Here is an 18199-nt window from a genome sequence, read left to right as displayed (position 1 = left end):
GCTGAGGGTCAAAATATGGGTTTATGTCCAGGTCAGACTCTGAAGTGTGTGTGGCCTCAGGGGCCATACAGGTTTCTCCAACTCTGAGGGTTTTACACAGCTCCAAATTACAAGATTTCCTCCTGGGGGGCATGGGTCAGGAAGAGTTGTGTTTTGTGGCTCAGATGTCCCCCACATGGAGGGATTCTAGACCAGGTCTCTGGGGACAGATGTCTGAAAACCCAAGCTAGGATAAGGATTAGGGCCGAGGGGCATGCCAGATCCAATCTGCTGGCCCTGGGGCCAGATACCTGGGTGGATGACTGTTGGTTGGGTCTGGCTGTGCCAGAATGTATTAGGTCCAATGCTGGCTTCCATCAATGGAGGTGGCCTTGGAAGCCATGCAGGTTTCTCCTAATCTGTGCACTTGTACAGCTCTATAGGGCACAGTATTCTCTGGAGGCCAGGCAGAGTCCCATGGTGTGGCTCTGGAGTCTCCATCTGGAGGGCTTGTGGGGCAAGACTCTGGGGATGGAAGTTGTAAAATGCAAGCTAGGGTATGGTTTAGGGCCTAGGGCATGGAAGCCCTGATCTGCAGACTTTCAGGTGAGCTCCCTGGGATTTGAAGATAGAGCACATGTCAGGCGGTCAATCAGGCTGGAGTTTGTATCCATGAGGGTCGCCGAATGTGGGGCTTGCCTCATGGGGCCATAGATGTTTCCCCCGCTCTGGCAGTTTTGTGCAGGGACAAAGAGCAAGGTATCCTTCTGAGGGACAGTAGGAGTCCCGTTTTATGGCTCAGGGGTTCTCCATATGGAAGGATAGGAGACTAGGCCTATGGGTATGGATGCCTAAAAGCCAACTTAGAGCTAAGATTAGGGCCTAGCGGCATGCCAGGCCCAATCTGCTGGCTCTGCGGCAAGCTACCCAGGGGGCTGAGTTGAAAATGGGGCCCAGGCTCAGGGTCACAATATGGATTTTTGTCCAGTGTGGCCTCTGGACTTGGGGTCAACCTCAGGGGCCATTCAGGTTTCTCCTAATCTGTTTTTTTTTTTTTTTTTTTTTTTTTTTTTTTTTTTTTTTTGCAGCTCCATTGGACATAGTTTCCTTTTGGAGGAAAGACAGAATCTTCTGGTGTGGCTCCAGAGTCCCCATTCTTAAAGGCTTGTGGGCCAGGACTTTGAAGACGGAAGTCTGAAAACCCAAACTAGGGTTTGAGTTAGGGCCTAGTGCATGACTGGCCCGATCTGCAGAGGCTGAGGCGAACTCCCGGGAATCTTATGTAGGGGCAAGTGTGAGGCTGGAGTTTGTCTATGAGGTCTCCTGAATGTTGGGTGGCCTCATTGGGCCATAGAGTTTTCTCCTGCTCTGGGGTTTATGCTCAGCTGCAAAAAGCAAGGATTCCTTCTGGTGTACAGGAGTCCTGTTTTATGGTTCAGGTGTCCCCCATATGGAGGGATGTAAGATGAGGGCTCTGGATATGGATGCCTAAATAACCAACCTAGGTTTAGGATTAAGGCCTAGGGGCATTGCAGGTCCTATCCCCTGGCTCTGAGGCCAGCTACCTGGGTGGCTGACTGGACGTCGGGGCTCAAGGTGAAAGACCCCCTTCCTCCTTGGTATGGTTTGTTGGTAAGGTTTGTTTTAGCAACCTATTGTCCCCATAGCCTGATGGCAACACATTGTCTGTGGTCACCCGGTCTGTCAAAAGGAGAGACAAATGAGAAACGAAATGTACCGGGACTTTCCAGAGTGCTGTCCCAAGGAACCGCCAGAACGCCCTGACCCCAACGCCCAATCATGCCTGAATCAAATTAATCAATTAGACTCCTGTAACCATGCATATCTGCTTCTGTAGGATCGCTTCCCGCCACCGCTTCCCACCAGAACAAACTGTTACAGTGCCTAACAATGCTTGATTTAGGTTAACCAATCAGATTCCTGTAACCAAGCATCTGCTTCTGTAAACTCGCTTCCTGCCACCCCAACCTTGCCCTATATAATCTGCTCCCCAACTTAGCCCGGCACGCTCAGCCCACAAAGGCTGATGCGTCCGCAGGCACCTGTGTAATCAATGAACCTCTTGCAATTTGCATCCAGTGGAGGCGTGCTGTTTGATTCTTGGGTGCGGCTCCAGGATCTTTCATTTGGAGGTTCCACCGAGATCTCATGAAGTCCCACCCAAGACTCTAGCCGGTCCCCACCGGGAGGTAAGCTGGCCAGTATCAGTGTCTCTGTCATCTGTGTCTCTGTCATCTGTGTCTCTGTCATCTGTGTCTCTGTCTCTCTGATTGTATGTTATGTTCTTGTCTTTGTGTTCTGTACAACAACGTTGTTGCTCTGTAGTAGGGGCAGGATTGAGAAGGAGTTGAGGAACTCGGACTTCTCCCCTGCCACCCCGAGGGATGCCTCGGGGATCTGTAACACCCCGGGGGACGCCTTGGGGTGTCTGAAGAGGTCCATTAACTTGGGCCACCTGTTGGTCAGAGAGGATCTCGCATTCCTCCTGACCGTAACCCTGTTGGTCAGGGAGGATCTCACGTTCCTCCTGACCGTCTCTTGTGTCCAGACTGTCCTGTTAACGTCCTAAGTGTCTATATGTTCTTTACATCAGTTATAAAGGTAACATTCTATTTAGGGAAAAATGTCGGATCCGTTTGAATCTGAGGAATGCATGACTGTATGAATGTTTGTGTGGCTCCACCGCCTTTGGCTACGGAGTCTGAGTGGGCTGCACCCTGAGTCTCGCGGAGCGTCATATGGCATAATGGTCATCTACTCCATGGAGTAGCCTGGTCTGGGGTTTATACGGATAGACCTTAGCTAAGCGCTCCTAAGTTCCCGCAAGGGACGCGAGCAGGACAGCACCTGAACGGTCCCCCTTTCCCTTGTCTGCTACATCATCCATAAAAATGGTGCAAACCATCGCCACCCCCTTGAGTCTCACATTAGATCACTGGAGAGACGTGCAAATCCGAGCTAATAATCTGTCCATGGAGATCAAAAGAAGAAAATGGCAAACACTCTGCACCTCTGAATGGCCCTCCTTTAATGTTGGATGGCCTAAAGAGGGGACCTTTAACATCACTATTCTCCTACAGGTCAAGGAGCAAATCTTCAGTCAGGGACCTCAAGGCCATCCGGACAAAGTCCCTTGCATAGTAGTCTGGGAAAATCTCGTCGAGGACCCCCCTCCCTGGGTTTCTCCTTTCACTCATCCAAAGCCCAAACCCCTTCCAGATTCTATCCCTTCCCCAACACCTTCCGCTCCCCCTGTTCCCCTTTGCCCTGCCAATCCTCCCAAGCCTCCTAATTCTTCCAACCTATACCCTGTAATAGATGATTCCACCTCTTCCCGGCATCTTAAGCCAAAGAGGGTCCTTCCTCCTGATGACTCCCCCTTAATAGACCTCTTAACCGAGAACCCCCCTCCCTACCAGCTTCCCCCTCCACCGGTGCAAGCATCAAATTCCTCATAATCTGAGGAAGAATCGAATAAACTGCTGGGGGAACGCCACCCCTTACCATCCCCAATGGCGGGAAGATTTGGGGTCACAAGGAACCTGCAAAGGAGGGGTCTTCCAAGCTCCTTCCCCTACGGCAAGGAGGGGGCCCAGGCAACCAATTCCAATACTGGCCCTTCTCGGCCTCAGACGTATATAATTGGAAGTCCCATAACCCTTCCTTCTCACAGGACCCTATAGCTTTGACCGCTCTGATCGAGTCCATTCTAATCACGCATCAACCCACTTGGGATGATTGCCAGCAGCTCTTGCAGACTCTTCTCACTACAGAGGAGAGACAAAAAGTTTATCTGGAAGCCAGAAAAAATGTTCCAGGAGACAATGGAAGACCTACCCAGCTCCCGAATGTGATTGATGCCGCCTTTCCCTTGACCCGTCCTGACTGGGATTTCAATACGGATGAAGGTAGGACCCACCTAAATCTTTATCGCCAGTTACTCATAGCAGGCCTCCATAATGCAGGGCGCCACCCTACCAATTTGGCTCAGGTAAGACAGGTTACTCAGGGCTCTGGAGAATCTCCAACCACTTTCTTAGAGAGACTTAAAGAGGCTTATCGTAGATATACCCCCTTCGATCCTGATAGCCATGAACAAAGAGGAAATGTGTCCATGGCATTCATTTGGCAGTCAGCGCCAGACATTAGACATAAGTTACAGCGACTGGAGAATTTACATGATTTCTCGTGACAAGATTTGTTAAAGGAGGCAGAAAAAATTTATAATAAAAGAGAAACTCAGGAAGAAAAGGAAGAAAGGTTAAGGAAAGAGTCTGAAGAAAAGGAAGATAAGCGAGAGTGTAAGCGAAATAAGGAGCTTAGCAAAATCTTGGCCACCGTAGTGCAAAGCAATCAAGGATCAGAAACAGGAGAGCTAGGCAAGGAAGGATATAGAAGAAAGCCTCGGGTAGCTCGGGACCAATGTGCCTATTGCAAAGAGAGAGGACATTGGGCCAAAAACTGCCCCAAAAGACCCCATAACCCCAAGGAAAATAACAGGCAGAAAACAAGATTAATGGCCCCAGATGACAACTAGGGATGTCAGGGCCAGGAGCTCCCCCCTGAGCCCAGGATAACCCTAACAGTCGGGGGGCAACCAATCACCATTTTGGTAGATACAACATTCTGTCTTAACCAAAACCCCAGGACCATTAAGTAACCGGACGGCATGGGTTCAAGGGACCACCGGAGGAAAACAATACCATTGGACTATGGAAAGAAAAGTCCATTTGGCTTCAGGTAAAGTTTCTCATTTGTTCCTTCATGTCCCTGACTGTCCCTATCCACTCCTGGGGAGAGATCTATTGACTAAGCTAAAGGCCCAGATTCATTTCGAATCAGATGGATCCACAGTGACCGGCCCCAATGGATCTCCATTGCACATACTCACTCTACAGTTAGAAGAGGAATATAGACTGCACGAAAAGCCCTCCCCCTCCACCTCAGAGGGACATAAAACCCTGGCTCACATCTTATCCAAATGCCTGGGCAGAAACGGGAGGAATAGGACTAGCTGCCCAGCAGCCCCCCATTCACATACTGTTGAAGGCAACAGCCATCCCTGTCAGTGTTAGACAATATCCTATGTCTAACCAGGCCCACCAAGGCATCAGACCACACATACGGCGGCTACTAGACCAAGGCATTTTAGCCCCATGTCGGTCCCCCTGGAATACTCCTCTACTACCTGTCAAGAAACCTGGTACAGATGACTACCGGCCGGTCCAGGACCTAAGAGAGGTCAATAAACGAGTAGAAGACATTCACCCTACCGTGCCTAACCCTTACAACCTACTTAGCACCTTGCCTCCGACCCACTCCTGGTATACTGTCCTAGATCTAAAGGACGCTTTCTTCTGTTTAAGACTAAGTCCCCAGAGTCAACCCATTTTTGCATTCGAGTGGAAGGACCCAGAATTGGGAATTTCAGGTCAACTAACCTGGACAAGGCTACCACAAGGATTTAAGAACAGCCCCACGTTATTCGCTGAGGCCCTCCACCAGGACCTAGCCGATTTCCGGGTAAGTCACCCCTCCCTGATCTTACTCCAATATGTTGATGACATCTTACTGGCAGCAACAAATGAGGAGGACTGTCAAACAGGTACTGGGGACCTCCTACGAACCCTTGGCCATTTGGGATATAGGGCATCTGCAAAGAAGGCTCAGATTTGTCAGACTAAGGTCACCTACCTGGGCTATGAATTGCATAACGGCCAGCAATGGCTAACGGCCGCAAGGAAAGAGACTATATCCAGCATTCCAATGCCCCAAACCCACAGGCAACTGCGGGAATTCCTAGGGACAGTGGGCTTTTGTAGACTATGGATCTCTGGGTTTGCAGAAATAGCGGCCCCCCTATACCCCTTGACCAAACAGGATACCCCTTTCATCTGGACTGAACAACAACAGCAGGCATTCGATCATATTAAACAAGCTCTCCTCAAGTCTCCAGCGTTAGGCCTGTCGGACATAACTAAACCCTTTGACTTGTTTGTCGATGAAAAACAAGGGTTTGCTAAGGGGGTTCTAACTCAAAGACTAGGGCCTTGGAGACGCCCTATCGCCTACCTCTCTAAGAAGTTAGACCCCGTAGCAGCAGGATGGCCACCCTGCCTAAAAATGATAGCAGCCATAGCGGTCCTAGTCAAGGATGCAACCAAACTAACTTTGGGACAGCCTGTAACAATCCTGGCTCCACACACAGTGGAATCTTTAATTTGCCAACCACCAGACCGCTGGCTGTCTAATGCTCGCCTTACTCACTATCAGTCCATCCTCCTGGACACAGACAGGATCCAGTTCGGACCTGTGGTGACTCTCAACCCCGCAACTCTCCTACCCATCCCTGGAGAGGCCCCCTTGCATGATTGTCAACAGATCCTTGCGGAAACGCATGGAACACGACCTGACCTAACCGACCAACCCATGAAGGATGCGGACCTAAACTGGTACACAGATGGCAGTAGCTACCTGCAGGATGGAGAACGACGGGCAGGAGCCGCCATCACGACCGACTCCCAAATTGTGTGGGCAAGTGCGTTACCAGGAGGCACTAAAGCCCAACGGGCCAAACTAATCGCCTTAACCCAGGCCCTCCAACTGGCAGAAGGTAAGAAACTCAATGTTTACACAGATAGCAGATACGCCTTTGCCACCACCCATATTCATGGGGAAATTTATCGGAGAAGGGGGCTACTAACCTCCGATGGAAAAGAAGTTAAAAATAAGACTGAAATATTGGCCCTACTAAAGGCCTTATTTGTCCCCAAGAAGTTGAGAATAATGCATTGCCCAGGCCATCAAAAAGGAAATAGCCCAGAGGCCAAAGGAAATCGCTTGGCCGATGAAACAGCCCAGCGGGCAGCTTTAGGGCCTCAACTGTTGACTGTCACCATCCTCACTGGAACAGAGGGAACCAATGAAGCCCCCATTTGGAATTATGAAGAAACCGATTTTGCAGAGGTTGGGGGCCAATTACAACCCGACCCTGAACCAATGGGAATATCAAGGACAAGCCATAATGCCCATTAAAATGGCAAAGGAACTAATAAATCACCTCCATCGGCTGACTCATCTAAGTGCAAACAAAATGAAATCCTTAATGGATAGAGCCAATTTAGAAAACTATTTCCCCAAACGAAACTTCCTTCTTCAACAAGCGGCCGCAAATTGCAGAGTGTGTGCCCAAGTCAATCCTGGAAAAACTAATATCGGACCAGAAGTCCGAGTACGCGGTCGCCGCCCTGGCACACACTGGGAAATTGACTTTACCGAGATTAAGCCTGGCATGTATGGATATAAATATCTCTTAGTTTTTCCAGACACTTTTTCAGGTTGGGCAGAGGCCTTCCCCACCAAGAAGGAGACTGCCAACATAGTTGCTAAGAAGTTACTGGAGGAGATTTTCCCAAGGTATGGAATGCCTGAGGTACTGGGATCAGACAATGGACCTGCCTTTGTCTCCCAGGTAAGTCAGTCGGTGGCCAAGCTTTTGGGGATCTATTGGAAATTACATTGTGCTTACAGACCCCAAAGTTCAGGACAGGTAGAAAGAATGAATAGAACCATCAAGGAGGCTCTATCTAAATTACTGCTTGAAACTGTCTCTAAAGATTGGGTCCAGCTCCTACCTTTAGCACTCTATAGGGCCAGAAACACTCCTGGCCCTCACGGTCTAACAACCTTCGAAATCCTCTATGGTGCTCCCCCTCCGGCTGTCACGTTCTTTAAGGCAGATATCTCCACTCACTCCCCTTCCCCCTCCATACAGGCCCATCTGCAAGCTTTGCAGCTGGTGCAAAAAGAAGTCTGGAAACCCCTGGCAGCCGCCTATCAGGAAGAACTTAACATCCCGTCGCGACCCCATCCCTACAAAATCGGGGATACTGTCTGGGTCCGCAGGCATCGAGCCACAAATCTTGAACCCCGCTGGAAAGGACCTCACACGGTGCTCCTAACAACGCCCACGGCGCTAAAAGTTGACGGGATTGCAGCCTGGATCCACGCCTCCCATGTAAAGGCAGCACACCCGGACGGACAGGCCGAATGTCATCAGAACTCGAAATGGACCGTCCAACGCTCCCCAAACCCACTAAAGATAAGACTTATTCGCCGTTAATCTTACTCTTTTGCTTATTCTCTCTCCTTTGCCCTGTAGACGGCGCCAGCCCACATCTCCCCAAGCAATTAACCTGGCAGGTTCTCTCTCAAACGGGGAAAGTTATCTGGTCCAGTACGGCCCAACATACCCCTAGCACATGGTGGCCGGCCCTGTATCCGGATCTCTGTAAATTGGCTATGGGGTTTTGGGACATAGGCCAACACGATAATCCCCATAAGCCACCAACATCCCCTACGAGTAAAGGAATGTTGCCCCCTAACCAGGGATGTGGAAATGGACCACGACGCTATAAACTTAGTACACTCCCCTTTTATGTCTGCCCCGCGCCAAGAAATGGTATTTCTAGCGGACGGGCCTTTAATTGTGGAGGCCCTGATGACTTCTGCTGCGCGGCCAGGGGATGTGAAACTACGGGTGATGTCTATTGGAAACCCATCTCGCATTGGGATTTTATCACTGTTACAGCCAATTACTCCCATGAGATAAAAAAGTCCCCGGGGGCTCGTCCTGGGTGCTGGGTCCAAGCAAACGATGGAAAACATTGTAAAAATGCATGGTGTCACCCCCTTAAGATTACCTTCACAGAGTCTGGAAAAAAAGCAGTTCACTGGACAAAAGGGTATAGCTGGGGCCTTAGACTCTATAAGGAAGATTATGATGAGGGACTCATATTTACTATAAAGCTCTCAATAGAATCCTCCTCTGCCACCATAGGGCCTAATCCGGTCCTGCCAAATCAGAAAGCCCCTAACCCTCATCCCAAAGGCCCTCGAATAACACCCGCCGTCACCATCATTCCACCTAACGCCGCCCCTGGCAATGCTTTCTCCTCGATATCACCGGTTTCAAACAGACCATCTCCTGGTACCAGAGATCGACTCCTTAACCTGGTAATAGGGGCGTATCAAGCTCTCAATTATTCTAATCCCCTTCTTGCTAAGGATTGTTGGCTCTGCTAGTTTCGAGCCCCCCTTATTATGAGGGTATAGCTACAACCTCTAACTTCATTAATCATACTTTCCCCCCCCCCACCTCCTGTTCCTCTTCTCCTGGCCACAAGTTAACTCTCCCTGAAGTAACAGGTCAAGGACTATGTTTAGGCAAAATACCAACCCCCCATCAGACACTATGCAACATGACAACCACCATCACTCCTGGTAACTACTACTTAGAAGCCCCCAACGGAACCCATTGGGCATGTAATACTGGCCTGACTCCCTGTATCTCCGCCCAACTCCTAAATGCCACCGCAGATTACTTTGTATTAGTCCAACTATGGCATAGAATCACCTACCATAGTTCGGAGACTATCCTCAACTACTATGAGAAGCAAAATAGATGTCAAGGAGAGCCCCTTACCTTGACATTAGCTATATTACTAGGAGTTGGGGGAATAGCGACAGGTATCAGAATGGGAACTTCTGCCCTACTCCAAAGCAACCAGCTTATGCATTTGCAGGCCGCCATGACTGCTGATTTAGAAGCTATAGAAAAATCAATCACTGCCTTAGAAAAATCCATAACCTCCCTCTCTGAGGTGGTTCTGCAAAATAGGAGGGTACTAGACTTATTGTTCTTAAGAGAAGGAGGATTATGCGCAGGCCTCAAGGAAGAATGCTGTTTTTATGCTGATCATACTGGGATTGTTAGAGAAACCATGGATAAACTCAGAGAGAGACTAGCCCAAAGAAAAAAGGATTTTGAATCCCACCAGGGCTGGTTTGAAGGTTGGTTTAATCGATCTCCTTGGTTCACCACATTACTGTCCACCATTTTAGGGCCCCTTATTATACTTTTACTAATTCTCTCAATCGGCCCTTGTATCTTAAATAAGCTCATACAGTTCATGAAATATCGCTTGTCAGTAATCCAGACAATGGTGCTGACACAGCAATATCAACTAATTAAACAGACCGGCTCTCAAGCTGACTTACTTCATGAACAAAGTGAATGGATATAGGATTCTATCCATGATAAAGAAAAAGGGGGGGATGAAAGACCCCCTTCCTCCTTGGTAAGGTTTGTTGGTAAGGTTTGTTTTAGCAACCTATTGTCCCCATAGCCTGATGGCAACACATTGTCTGTGGTCACCTGGTCTGTCAAAAGGAGAGACAAATGAGAAACGAAATGTACCGGGACTTTCCAGAGTGCTGTCCCAAGGAACCGCCAGAACGCCCTGACCCCAACGCCCAATCATGCCTGAATCAAATTAATCAATTAGACTCCTGTAACCATGCATATCTGCTTCTGTAGGATCGCTTCCCGCCACCGCTTCCCGCCAGAACAAACCGTTACAGTGCCTAACAATGCTTGATTTAGGTTAACCAATCAGATTCCTGTAACCAAGCATCTGCTTCTGTAAACTCACTTCCTGCCACCCCAACCTTGCCCTATATAATCTGCTCCCCAACTTAGCCCGGCACGCTCAGCCCACAAAGGCTGATGCGTCCGCAGGCGCCTGTGTAATCAATAAACCTCTTGCAATTTGCATCCAGTGGAGGTGTGCTGTTTGATTCTTGGGTGCGGCTCCAGGATCTTTCAAAGGTAAAAGTCAGAATGTGTATCACTGTCGAGGGATGGCCTCCTTAAATGGAGGTAGAATCGGGAACATGCAGGTTTCTCCTAAACTGGCATTTTGTGCAGTTCCATATGGCATGGTTTCCTTCTGGAGGGCAGGCAGAATCCTGTGGTGTGGCTCCAGAGATCCCAACCTAGAGGGCTTGTGGTTCAGGACTCTGGGGAAGGAAGGCTGAAACCCAAGCTTAGGTTATGATTAGGGCCTAGGGCATTACAGGCCCGATCTGCAGAAGCTGAGGCTAGGTCCCAGGATCTCAAATAGGGCAAGTGTCAAGCAGTTGCTCAGGCTGAAATTTGTTTCTGTGAGGGCTGCAGAATGTGAGGGTGGCATCATAGGGCCATGGAGGTTTCTTCTGCTCTGAGGGTTTTGTGCAGCTGCAAAGAGCAAGCACTCCTTCTGGGGGACAGGAGGAGTCTTGTTTTATGGCTCCAGGGTCCCCACTATGGAGGTATTTGAAAGCAGGGACCTGGGTATGGATGCCTGAAAACCCAACTGAGGTTTAGGTTTAGGGCCTAGGCGCATGGCAGGCCTGGTGTCCTGCCTCCGGGGTGAGCTACCCAGGTGCTGAGTTAAAAACGGGGCTCAGGCTGACTGCCAAAATGCGGGGTTGTGTCCAGTGCGTCCTATGAAAGAGGGGATGGCCTCAGGGGCCATGCAGGTCTCCCCTATTTTGAGGTTTTACACAGCTTTAAATAGCATGGTTTCCTTCTTGGGGGGGGGGGCAGGAAGAGGTCCTTTTTTTGGTCAGGTTCCCCGATATGGAGGGATTCGAGACCACGTCTCTAGGGACAGATGCCTGCAATCCCAAATTTGGATTAGGTTTAGGTCCTAGTGGCAAGTCAGATCGGAACTGCTGGATCTGGGGTCAGCTACATCGGTGGCTGACTGGAGATCAGGGCTCAAGCTGAGTGCCAGAATGTGTATCACTGTCAAGGAATGGCCTCCTTAAATGGGCGTGGCATTGGGAGCTTGCAGGTTTCCATTAATCTGGGGGTTCTGTACAGCTCCAAAGGGCATGGTTTCTTTCTGGAGGGCAGGCAGAGTTCTGTGGTGTGGCTTCAGAGCCCCAATCTAGAGGGCTTGTGGACCAGGACTGTGGGGGCAGAAGTCTGGACCCCAAGCTAGGGTTAGGTTGAGGACCTAGGGCCTGACGGACCCATCCTACAGACTCTGAGATGAGGTCCCTAGGATCTGCAGTTAGGGAGAGTGTCAGGCAGTCGCTCAGGCTAGAGTTTGTTTCCATTAGGTCTGCCAAGTGTGGGGCTGGTCTCATGGCTCCATGGATGTTTCTCCCACTCTGGAGGATTTGTGAAGCTCCAAATAGCAAAATTTCATTCTGGAGGATTGGTTGAGTCCTACTTTATGGCTCAGGGGTCCTCCGTATGGAGGGATTTGAGAGCAGGGCTCTGGGTATAGACGCCGGAAAAACCAAAATAGGGTTAGGAATAGGGCCCATGGGCATGACCGGCTGAACTTCTGAACCTGGGATGAGCTCCCCAGGGGGCTGAGTTGAAAACCTCCGTTTTAGGCTGAGGGTCACAATGTGGGTGTGTGCCCAGGGTGACCTCTGAAAGTGCGGGAGGCCTCAGGGGTCATGCAATTTTCTCCTACTCTGAGTTTTTTCAGAGCTCTAAATAGCAAGGTTTTCTTCTCAAGGGGCAGGAGGAGTTCTGTTTCATGGCTCAGGGGTCCACCATATGGAGGGATTCAATACCAGGCCTCTATAGACAGATGTCTGAAAACCAATGCTAGGGTTAGGTTTAGGGCCAAGGGGTATGGCAGGTCCAATCTATTGGCTCTGGGGCCAGCTACCCGGGAGGCTGAGTGGAGGTGAGGGCTCAAGCTGAGTGTCAGAATGTGTATCATGGCCCGGGATGGCCTCAGTAAATGGGGGTGTCCTTCGGGAGCCATACATTTTCTCCCAATGGGAGTTTTGGGCAGCTCTATAGGGCATTTTTCTTCTGGAGGGCAAGCCAAGTTCTGTGATGTGGTTCAAGAGTCCCCAGTCTGGAGGGCTGGTGGGCCAGGACTCTGCGGAGAGAAGTCTGAAAACCCAGTGTAGGGTGACTGTTAGGGACTTGGCATGGCAAGCCTGATCTGTAGATGCTGAGGTGAGTCCCCTGGGATTAGCAATTAGGGTGAGTGTCGGGAGGTCGCTCAGGCTTGAGTTTGTGTCCATAGGGCCACAGAATGTGAGGGTGGCCTCATGGGGCCATGGATGTATTTTCCCCTCTGGGGAGTTTGTGCAGTTCCAAATAGCAAGGTGTCCTTTGGAGGGACAGGAGTAGTCCTGTTTTATGTCTCAGGGGTCCTCCATATGAAGATATTCTAGAGGAGGGCTTGGGGTATGGATACCAGAAAACCCAATGTAGAGTTAGGATTAGGGCCTAGGGGCATGGCAGGCCTGATCTTCTGGCTCTTGTCAAGCTACAGAAGATGCTAGGTTGAAAAAGCAGCTCAGGCTGAGGGTCATAATGAGGGGTTGTGTCCATGGTGTCCTACAAATGTAGGGTGGCTTTAGGGGCCATGGATGTTTCTCCTACTCTGACATTTTTACATAGCTCTAAATAGCAAGGTTTCCTTCTGGGGGCAGGAGGAGTTCTGTTTTGTGGTTCAGAGATCCCCCATATGGAGGGATTTAAGATCAGGCCTTTAGGAACAGGGGCATGAAACCCAAATTAGGGTTAGGTTTAGGGCCTAGGGGCATGGCAGGTCCCATCTTCTGGCTCTGTTGCCAGCTATCTGGGAGGCCAACTGGAGGTCTGTTCTCAAGCTGAGTGTCAGAATGTGTTTTACTGCCCATTGACAGCCTCCATAAATGGGCGTGTCCTCGGGGGTCATGCAGGATTCCTCTAATCTAGGGTTTTGTGAAGCTCCATAGGGCACAGTTTTTTTGTTTTTTTTTTTTTTTTTTCTAGAGGGTATGCAGAGCCCTGTGGTGTGGGTCCAGAGTCTCCAATTTGGAGGCTTTGTGAGCCAGGACTCTGGCGATGGAAGTCTCAAATTCCAAACTAGGGTGAGGGATAGGGCCTAGGGCATGACATACCCATTCTGCAGACATTGAGGTAAGCCCCTTGGGATCTTAAGTTAGGGTGATTTTCAGGCAGTCACTCAGGCTAGAGTGTGGGTCCATGAGGGTCAATGAATGTGGGGCTGGCCTCATCGGTGTCTCTCCCCCTCTGAAGGTTTTGCATAGCTCCAAATAGCAAGCTTTCCTTCTAGGGAAAGGAGGAGTCCTGTTTTCTGGCTGAGGGGTCCCCTATATGGAGGAATTTGAGAGCAGGGCTCTGAGTATGGATGCCTGAAAACCAACCGAGGCTTAGGTTTGGGGCTTGGGGTATGGCAGACGTGATCTGCTGACCCTGGGGCTAGCTACTGAAGGGGTTGATTTGATGGTCAGGGCTCAGGCTGTGTCAGACTGTGCATTAGTGTCCAGGACTGCCTTGGGAGCCAAGCAGTTTTCTCCTAATCTGGGCATTTAGTGCAGATCCATAGGGCATGGTTTCATTTTGGAAGGCAGGCAGAATCCTATGATGTGTCTCCAGAGTTCCCAATCTAGAGGTCTTGTGGGCCCGGACACTGGGGAAGGAAGTCTGAAAACCCAAGCTAGTATCAGGGTTAGGGCCTAGGGCATGGCAGGTATGATCTGAAGATGCTGATGTGAGCTCCCTTGGATCTACAGTTAGGGCAATTGTCATGTGGTTGCTCAGGTTGTAGTTTAAGTCCCTGAGGGCTGTTGAATGTGAGGGTGGCATCATCGGGTCATGGAGGTTTCTCCTGCTCTGAGAATGTTGCGCAGCTCTAAATAGCAAAGTTTCCTTCTGGGGTACAGGAGAAGTCCTCTTTTATGGCTCAGGGGTTCCCCCTATGGAGGAATTTGAGAACAGGGCTCTGGATATGGATGCCGGAAAATCCAACCTAGGTTTAGGATTAAGGCATAGGGTCGTGGCAGGCCTGATCTGTTGGTTCTGTAGCGAGCTAACCAGGATTCAGGGGCCTGAGTTGAAAATGGGGCTCAGGCTGAGGGTCACAATGTGCGTATGTGTCCAGTACGGCCTCTGAATGTGAAGGTCGCCTCAGGGGCCATGCGGGTTTCCTCAATTCTGAGGGTTTTACATGGCTCCAAATAGCAAGGTTTCCTTCTGTGGGGGCAGGAAGAATTCTGTTTTGTGGCCCATGGTCCCCTGTATGCAGGAGTTCGAGAACAGGCCTCTAGGGACAGATGCCTTATAACCCAAGCTAGGGTTAGGATTAGGGCCGATGGGCATGGCAGGTCAAATATGCTGGCTCTGGGGCCAGCTACCTGAGTGGCTGACTGGAGGTCAGGTCTCAAGCTGAGTGTAGGAATGTGTATTACTATCCAGGGATGGCCTCCATAGATGAGGGTGGTCTCAGGGTTTGTGCATATTTCTCCTAATCTGTGGGTTTTGTGCAGCTCCTTAGGGCTCTGTTTCCCTCTAGAGAGAAGGCAGAAGTTCTGTGGTGTTGCTGCACAATCCGTAATGTTGAGGGTTTGTCAGCCAGGACTCTGGTGATGGAAGTCTGAAAACCCAAGGTAGGGTGAGAGTTAGGGCCTAGGGCATGGCAGGCCTGATCTGCACATGCTATCATGAGCTCCCCAGGACCTGGAGTTGGGGCAAGTGTCAGGCGGTTGCTCAGGGTAGTGCTTGTGAACATGAGGGCCACCGAATGTGGGGCTGGCCTCATGGACCCATGGAGGTTTCTCCCGCTCTGGGCATTTTGTGCAGCTCCAGATACCGAGGTTTCCTTCTGGTGGACAGGACCAGTCCTGTTTTATGACTCAAGGGGTATTCCATTTGGAAGGATTCGAGACCAGCCCTCTGGGTATGGATGCCTGAAAACCCAACTGAGGGTTATTTTTAGGGTCTGGGAGCATGCAAGGCCCAATCTGCTGGCTCTGGTGAGAGCCACCCAGTAAAGGGACTCAGATGAGGGTCACAGTGTGGCTTTGTGTCCAGGATGGCCTCCAAAAGTGGGGGTGCCCTCAGGAGCCATGTTTCTTTCTGGAAAGAAACATGGAAAGAAAGCAAGGTTTCTTTCTGGATGGCTGGAGGAGTTTTGTTTTGTAACTCAGGGGTCCCCATATGGACAGATTCGAGAACAGCCCTCTGAGCATGGATGCCTGAAAACCCAATAGCATTAGGTCTTAGGAGTATGGCAGATCTGATTGGCTGGCTATGGCGCCAGCTACCAGGGACACTGAGTGGATTTTGGTGCTGAAGCGGAGTGTCAGAATGCGTATCACTGCCCAGGGATGGTCTCTGTAAACGGGGGTGGCCTTGGGAGCCGTGCAGTTTTCTTTTAATATGGGGGGTTTGTGCAGCTCCATAGGGCATGGTTTCCTTCTGGATGGCAGACAGAGTCCTGTTTTGTGGCTCCAGACTCCCCAGTCTGGAGGCCATGTTAGCCAGGACTCTGGGGACGGAAGTCTGAAAAACAAAGCTAGGGTGAGGGTCAGGTCCTAGGGCATGGCAGGCTCGGTCTGCAGAAGCTGAGGCAAACTGCACAGGATCTGCACAGCATGCATGGATGCATGGCAAGCAGTCGCTCAGGCTGGAGTTTTGGTCCATGAGGGACACCGAAAGTGAAGGTGGCCTCATGAGGCTATGGATGTTCCTCCCACTCTGGGGCTTCTGTGCAGCTCCAAATAGCAAGGTTTCCTTCTGGGGGACAGAGAAGTCCTGTTTTATAGCTCGGGAGTCCCACAATTCATGGATTTGAGAGCAGGGCACTAGGTATGGATGCCTGAAAACCCAACCGAGGGTTAGATTTAGGGCCTAGGGGCATGGCAGGTCTGATCTGCTTGCTCTGAGGTGAGCTACCCATGGGAATGAGTTGAATACCGGGCTTAGGTTGAGAGTCACAATGTGGATTTGTGTCCAGGGTAGCTTCTGAATGTGGGGGTGGCCTCAGGGACATGCATGTTTCTCCTACTCTGAGGGTTTTACACAGCTCTAAATGGTAAGTTTTCCTTCTGGGGGACAGGGCGAGCTCTGTTTTGTGGCTCAGGCATTGCCATATGGAGGGATTTGAGACTAGGCCTCTAGGGACAGATGCCCATAAACACAAGCTAGGACATGGCAGGTGTGATCTACAAAGCTGAGGTGAGCACTCCGGGATGTGAAGTTAGGGAGAATGTCAGGCGGTTGCTCAGGCTGGAGTTTGTGTTCAGGAAGGGCACTGAATGTGGGGTTGGTGTAATGAGGCCATGGCGATTTCTCCTGCTCGGGGGTTTTTTCGTAGCTCCAAATAGCAAAGTTTCATTCTGGGAGACAGGAGATGTCCTGAATTATGGCCCATGCATCCCCCATGTGGAGGTACTGAGAACAGGTCTCTGGGTATGGATACCTGAAATCCCAACCTAGGGTTAGGATTAAGGTCTATGGTAATGGCAGGCTTGATCTGCTGGCTCTGGGGTGAGATACCCAAGAGGATAATTTGATAGGAGGAGCACCAGCTGTGCCAGACTGCACGTTAGTGTCCAGGTCAGCTTACAATCTCCAATTGGAATTGGAGGCAGTGCAGCTTTCTCCTAAACAGGAGGTTCTGTGTAGCTCCATAGGACATGGTATCCTTCTGCAGGACAGGCAGAGTCCTGTGGTATTTTTCCAGGGTCCCCAATCTGGAGAGCTTTTGGGCAAAACTTTGGGGACAAAAGTCTGAATACCCAAGCTAGGTTTAGGGCTAAGGGCCTAGGGCATGGCAGGCCCCATCTGCAGATGCTGAGATGAGCTCCTGGGATGTCAACTTAAGGCGAGTGTCAAGTGGTCACTGAAGCTGGAGTTGATGTCCATGAGAGACACCTAATACAGGGCTGGCTTCCTGGAGCCATGGATGTTTCCCCTGCTCCGGGGAGTTTGCACAGCTCCAAATAGCAAGATTTCCTTCTGGGGAACAGGAGGAGCCCTGTTTTCTGGATCAGGGGTACCCCAAGTTGAGGGATTCGAGTGCAGGGTTCCAGGTATGGTTTCCGGAAAACCCAGCCTATTGCTGGTTTAGGGCCTAGGGGCATGGCAGGTCAGATATGTTGGTTCTCAGGTGAGCTCCTCAGAAGAATGATTTTACAACCAGGGTTATGCTGAGGGTCACAATGTGGGTTTGCATCCAGAACGGCCTCTGAAAGTGGGGGTGGCCTCAGGGGCCATGCAGGTTTCTCCTACTCTGAGGTTTCTGCACAACTCCAAATAGGAAGGTTTCCTTCTGGGGCATAGGAGGAGTTCTGTTTTATGGCTCAGGGGTCCTGCATGTGGACGGATTCGAGACCAGGCCTTGGGCACATGATTGAAAACAGAACCTAAGATAAGGATGAGGGCCTTACACAGCTCTAAATGATAAGGTTTCCTTCTGGGGGGCAGGGCGAGCTCTGTTTTGTGGCTCAGGCATTCCCATATGGAAGGATTTAAGACTAGGCCTCTAGGGACAGATGTCCGTAAACACAAGCTAGGGTAAAGCTTTGGGCATAGGGCATGGCAGGC

Source organism: Neovison vison, chromosome 3 (genome assembly GCF_020171115.1).
Source record: "Neovison vison isolate M4711 chromosome 3, ASM_NN_V1, whole genome shotgun sequence".
NCBI classification, from domain to species: Eukaryota; Metazoa; Chordata; class Mammalia; order Carnivora; family Mustelidae; genus Neogale; species Neogale vison.
The sequence above is the reverse complement of the archived record's forward strand: the minus strand, read 5'-3'. Positions refer to the sequence as shown.